The sequence below is a fragment of the Tupaia chinensis genome, unplaced genomic scaffold, assembly GCF_000334495.1.
Source record: "Tupaia chinensis unplaced genomic scaffold, TupChi_1.0 Scaffold000395_1, whole genome shotgun sequence".
Taxonomy (NCBI): domain Eukaryota; kingdom Metazoa; phylum Chordata; class Mammalia; order Scandentia; family Tupaiidae; genus Tupaia; species Tupaia belangeri.
The window spans coordinates 1,483,895-1,490,941 of record NW_006159897.1 but is presented as its reverse complement, the minus strand read 5'-3'; positions in this window follow the sequence as shown (position 1 = coordinate 1,490,941).

Below are 7,047 nucleotides of genomic sequence, written 5' to 3'. Positions count from 1 at the left end.
TTCTGATAAAATTTTGTCTAGTTATTTTTGTAATTAGAGGTATGATTACCCTTAAAAACATTTAAAAAAATAGTTAGTTTTTTCTATAAAAAGATATTTTTCATGAAACTTATTTTACATGTCTTATTGGATAGCTTAGGCTTATTCAGTTTTGGAATTACTAGAAAAGGCAATGTTTTTATCCTTCCATAAGCTTGTCTTCTAACTGAGAAACTACAGAACATTATTTCTTATATAGCTCTGTAAAAACATCCTATCTTCCAAGTCACCTCCTGCATGAACCCTTAGACCCTGAGTTGAAACTACATCTACTCATTTCCTCATTTCATTTTCTCCACTGATAGATAGTTCATTAGTATAGTCTACATATTCTATGGTTTGGATAATGGTTTTTCCTCCAGAGATTCATGTGTTGGAATTTGGTCCCCAATGTAATGACATTGGGAAGGGCTGAAACCTTTTAGAGGCGAGGCCTAGTGGATGGTATTTGGATCATGGGGGCACCACCTTCATGAATGGATTAATGCTGTATCTTGAGAGATGGAGTAAGATCTTGCTTTTGTGAGACGGGCTTAGTTCCAATCAGAATGGGTTGTTACAAAGAGCTGCCTACAGGTATCGCTCTCTCTCCACATGCATCCTCTAAGCTTTCTACTTTTCTTTGTTATATTATAAGGTAAGAGAGGCTGGTCAGATGCCAGATCCAAACTTGTCCATTTTCCAGCCCTATAATCTTGAGCCAAATAAGCCTCTATTCGTTGTAAATCACTTAGCTTCAGGCATTTCTGTTTCACAACACAATAATGGACCAAGACAAACTGGAAATTATTATTGCACATTGTATCATACAGAATATTTGCAGAATTTCCCCTTTCAAAGTACAGCAAAGCTGAGCACAAATTATGCTATATTTTGTACAGCATGAGCTTGACTAACCATACTAAGGTTGAGCTTTCAAACCTAAAGGTTTATAGTGACTGGGTATTCCCTTTTTGGTCAGCATTGGAGAACTGCCACCAAGCTTTCCAGTGGATACATTAACATTGTTGCTTTCTTTCTTTTTTTTTAAAAAAATATTTACTTATTTATTTTTAATTATTTATTATTATTTATACATTCAATCACTATACATCATTTAGATTGCAAAGCGACTTTACCCAGCATGATATACGCCTCAGACCAGTCCAGTTGAGAATATTATACACCTCATCAACAAGTAATAAACCTGATCTGTGTTCCACACATGTTGCTTTTTTTCTACATAAGTTCCTTGGTAAATACTACATAATTTACCTTATCTTTGTAGCTATGCTATTTGGGTAAATGAAGTGTTCTTAGGCTTCTGGTACCCTTTGGATGATCTTTTAGTCTTTACTATATCTAAAGGGTTGAAAGCTGAAGCTTGTGGTTGAAACAATTGGCTTTACTTGAAACTGTGGAAGAATGGGAGGATCGTTCTTCTATGCATCATTCCCCTTCTTCTTCTTCTTCTTCTTCTTCTTCTTCTTCTTCTTCTTCTTCTTCTTCTTCTTCTTCTTCTTCTTCTTCTTCTTCTTCCTCTTCTTTTCTGCTTTTAAGGTTTTGCCATAGGGTGCATATATATTTGCTGAAGAGAGACAGAGAAAGAGACAGAGACAGAGAGAGAGAGAGAGACAGTGAGTGGGAAAGTGGGAGGGAAAGTGAGAAATCATCCCCCCCTCCCAGGGGCACAGCCATGCCATAGTCCCTTCTTCTTCATTCTCCTCCTGGGATATTGGGCACACATGGACAAGCACCTAGCATCATTTTCAAGCTACCAGGTCCAGGACTCAAATTGCTGTTGGCCATGTGGGAGTCCAGCACCTTAATCATTATGCCACCTGCAGGCTCCAAGGATCATTCTTACAGGAGTAGGTGTGCCATTTTTATGGGATAACTCTTTTCCATATAACTTACAAACAGAATCTGGGGGTGCTGAATTGTGACACAGGAACCGGTCAAGTTAGAAATGTTACTTCTGTTCTTTGAGCCCTTTTAAATTATATAGAAAAAAATAATACATAGTATTTATTGACTACAAATAGCAGGAATTGTTATAAGGATTTTGCATGCATTATCTTCTTTAATCCTTATAAATCTAATAAAGCAGATTAACCTTCCTTTCATGAGTGAGGATATGGGTTTCAGAAAGGTTAAGCAAATTGCTCAAGAATCCCTGCTAAGATTATATGTGAATTTTCTTTCTCCCAAGACTGCACTCTTAATCCCATTTAATTGTTTCCAATAAAATGTTCTTTCTAAGTTTGATGTTTTCCTTACAATAGATAGACTGGTCTAGGTAGAAAATACTTTTTCCATTGTCAGTATTCTTACCGTGGCTATTGTAGAGTCCATGTGTCTTTGTAACTAAACAGGGCTGAAGGAGTTGAGGTTTTCAATTTCAATGGTACCTTCTTTTTATTTTATTTTTTTACATTCAATCCCTGTGTATCATTACAGCATACCAAATGAATTAACTTTCCCATCATGAATACACTGTATATTGGTTCAAAGATATTACTGTACATATTATCATCAATAGGTAATTTTCCATTTTTTAAATTCTTGACAATATGAGGATTTCTTGAGATTCCCTCTCCCCTCCACCCCGGGAGCTTTGAAGGATCCATATATCCTCCTTCATCTTTTAAGAATTGTTAACAAATCAACAACTGTCTTATCTGTGCTGTGTGGACAAATTCAGGCTTTACTTTCTTGTTCCTCCTGGCTTGCCTGGAGTTTTTATTGAAAAAAAAAAAAATACACCTGTTAGGTTAGTAAGGCAACTTTAAAAACAGGTCAGATAAGATCTTACAAAGTTTAAATTTTATAAACCTTATATCGCCTTCCTCAAACTACTGAATAAGCCCCATGAGAGTATATCCTGGGTTTGGCAATTAGTTTGGGATTGTTATTTGGTAATAACAATGTATTCTGGGGCACGATAATCAAATTAGAAATTAAAACTAGTACTTACTTAATTTTTTGTTTTATTATTTGTTTTTTTATTTTTTAATTTTTTAGAGAGATTTTTGAATAAGGCACATACACTCGCCTGAGAGGCAGAAATAGACAGAAAGCAAGTTCACCCTCCAGAGGAAAGGCCACGTTGCTATTCCTTCTCCTCTATTCTCCCCTTGGGACTTTGGGTATGTGTGCACATATGTCCGATGTGAGTTTCAAGCTAGAGGTCCGCAAATTGAACTGGCCATTTAGCAATCTAGTGATGCAATCATTATGCCATCTGCTGGTCTCAAACAAATTAACTAATATTTTGCATTAAGTTCAATGTGAAATTATGCTTAAATGTAACTTGTGAGCTCAACAATGTAGCTTTGAGAAAAATACAATTTGGGATAACAGAATCATCTTAACCATTAAAAGAAATCTGAAGTCAGTCAGTGGCCCAGTGGTTAAAGGTGACTACATTCTACATGGTCAACTGAGCAGTTCGAGTCCCAGATTTGGCAGCTTGAAAGACATGCCAGGCACATGTGTGCATGCACCCAAAATCTTTGAAGGAGAATGGATTGTACATCGCCATCCTTCCTGGGAGGTGATTTCTCTCTTTCTCTTGCTCTCTGTCTCTTATGAAAAAAAAATCTGACTAAATCTACAACTGGAGAGTTCAAAATAATAACTATTTTGAAAAATAATTGCCCACAATCAAAGAACAAAAAGGATGTATTTAATACCCCCAAATTGTCCAAATATCATTATTTACTTTCCAAATTTAATAATTGAGCCTATACAGATACATGAGAATAACTGTATTATAAAAGTACAAAAATAATTTTATTTATTATGATCTTGTGAGTGAACTTGAAGGGCTGTACTTATTCACCGTAGCTTAAAATTAGTAGAGAAAATTACAATATCATTTGAAAATAGGCCAGTTGTCCTTAACCTCTTACCATTTTTTATCTTGCATTTAAATGGTGTTATTTGATGTGAGCCTCAGAATAATGTGTGGAGTAGAATGTCATTTCCTTTTATGTGTTTTCTACCATGATGGTTCTTCAGAATATTTAAGCCAAGTTTCATATGTGCATTCAGTTCTTTTTTCCGAAGACGATAATAAAATATCAAAACTAAATAATTAGAAAAATACTCATAGAAAATTAAGAAAAACAAGAACAAAATTAACGTCTTATCACTCTTATGACACACTTTTACTATAAATTTTTTGTTATACTTCTGTTTCTTGGATCAACTTGTGTAAGATGGAAATCTATGAAAATAGGGTTCATCTCTTAGTCATCTTTGTTTTTGTAAGTTCTAACTAAAAAGACATTTTATTATTTTATTTTTCATGTCAAAAAAACTGAATGAGAAGAAACTTTCTAAAAAAGTAATGATTACAATTATTGATTGCCAGAAAAGGTAACATAAGAATAGAAAATGTTTTGGGGAATTTGACATTTAGGAGCACAGCTAATTTTGTTTTCTGTGAGCCTTCTGCTTTCCAGTTATTAACTACATATTAGAATTCTTATGTATTTCTCAGTCTCCAACTCGACTATTTAAAAATGTAATTTATGTTTTAGGAGGCCAATAAGTAACACTTTTAAGCTTCATTTGTTTTCAGAAATAGCTGAGAGATAAGTGGAAAATTCAGGTATATGGAAAACAGAATATTGGTCTCACAACTGTAAGTCTTAGGGTATTTGGTGCAGATATGTGACCCTAGTTGGGCTCTCACATATTTCACTCTTTAAGCAGACTTATCCAGACATAGCTCTCTCCCCTACAAGCAGACAACTGCCTGCATTGCACAGAGCAGTCTAGAGTGTGCACTATCTGAGAGCAAAATGGGTTTCAGGACACCATACCCCCTCCACCAACAATGCTCTTGAGCATACTGAATATGTTAAATGGAAGGAAATTGAGAGCTAGCATGCACAGGAAGCCTTCATATGGAAATGAAGACCCCCACCCTCAAAAAAAGGTTGAAGCTGAGTGTTTTGTTTGTTTGTTTGATTTTTATTTTGTCAGAGGGTTTATGCACTTGCTGGAGAGAAACAGCGAGAGGAGAGAGAGAAGAAAAAAAAGAGAGAAAGAAAGTGAAATTTTTGGTAAAAAATGGGGAACACCCCCTCCCATAGGGAATGGCCATGCCACAATTCCTATTCCACCTGTACTTCCTTTTGGAATTTTGGGCATGCACACACATGCATCCAGTATGTTTCGCAAGCTTCCAGGTCTGGGACTCCAACTGTGCGGCTGGCCATGTGAAATTTAGTCACCTTAACCACCATGCCATCGGCTAACCCCTGAGAGTTTTTTTGTAGAAGTTTTGGTGAAGAATGGACAGTCATGTTGAAATTTGACAGGGTAAAAGGGGTTTAGCTCAATGGCAGTAAATTGGCGAAAACTTGATAAGCCTGTTTGCTCAACTTCTCCACTGTTTCCCTGTATGTCTAATAATAAGGATAATTCTTTTGTCTGAGTATTGAAAAGGACAGCTCCAACATGGTCTTAGACTTGCCTAGAAAGTACTTCTTCTATAAATACCATCTCTCAAATGTTTTCAACTTAAAATATTCGTTTTACTAAGGTGCTATATTTGGGGAGAAACTGTGTCCTGAAACCTGTCTCTGCCCTCAGATAGGCTGTACTCACCAAGTGTTAAGGATCACAGAAGGACTTCTTTTTCAGGAGTGTCTTGGAGATTCTAATACCTTTTGTGAGACAGCACAAGCCAGTGTGCTGTCTTATCAGCTTTTCTCTTTCCCCAAAGCACCAATAGATCTCACAATCACCCATTTTTAGCAAATGCTTTAGTGAAGTTATTCGCAAGAAAAGGAAAAATGAGGCAACATAGCAAAATTTGTGGGGAAGTATAGTGATTTAGTTTGTTTTCTTTTCCTATAGCATAATACCACAGACAGGGTAGTTTATGAAGAACACTAATTTGTTTCTCACAGTTTGAAGGATGGTAAGTCCCAAGGTATGGTGCTAGCATCTCATGAGGGTCATCCCATGGCAGAAGGCAGAAGGCAGAAGGCAGAAGGCAGAAGGCAGAAGGCAGAAGGCAGAAGGCAGAAGGCAGAAGGCAGAAGGCAGAAGGCAGAGATGACTCAAGAGCAATGGAGAACAGAAATCAGGTCATATTCGTTCTTTTATCAAAAGCCTAGTCCATGATCCACTCCAATACAACCTTAATCCACTCATTAAGGTGGAGCTCTTACAACCTCTTAGAGGTTCCACCTCCCAATACATTACTTTGGCAACTAAATTTCAACATGAGTTTCAGTGGGGGACATTCAAGCCAGAGCACATAGAAAGATGATATTAAGGAGGTTTTCTGGTTGAAAATTACTCTGAAATATTTCTGAATCCGCTCCCACACAATCCCACTGAAAGAGGAGTCCAATGTGCAAGTTCATAACAATATACTCAGCTTTTCACCTTCTGCAGACAGAACTACCCTTCAGAAAGAAGCAAAGCATTAAAAACTACAGCTTTTCAAAAAATCAGCTTTTCATTAAAAACAACCCAAGAGTTTTAATAAGACCTCTATTCCCATTTTCCCCTGACATTTGAAATTCTCAGCAAAGACTTTGGAGGCATTTCTGTAAATATCCAACATTAAAAGAACTCTTCATTTTAGAAGGTTTTAGAATTCTGAATCACAGGACAAATGAAAGATATATTTGCTAATCTATTGGTATTCATTTTTGGTTTTCTTTACTCCTCTTCTGCTTCTATTCGCTGCTTCCCATCCCCACAACTATTGTCCTGCAGAAGTGTCATTCTGATTTAAGACTCTGTCTTAATATAATGCATTTTAAAACATTTTTTTTTTGTAAAATAGGGAAATGCCTTCAGTGGCCAGTGGGGTATGGAACAACAGGAAGTAGGGGAAATTATAGGTAAATTGTAATTAGATACTTCCGCGTTTTCCTTTAGAATATTCAAATTCTAATTAAAAAGCCACATGGTTCTAATCAAATTAGACAAGTGTCTAAGAGCAATGATTTAGCCAGTGCATGTTATATTACAGCGTTTGGTCAAAAGCAAAAATCC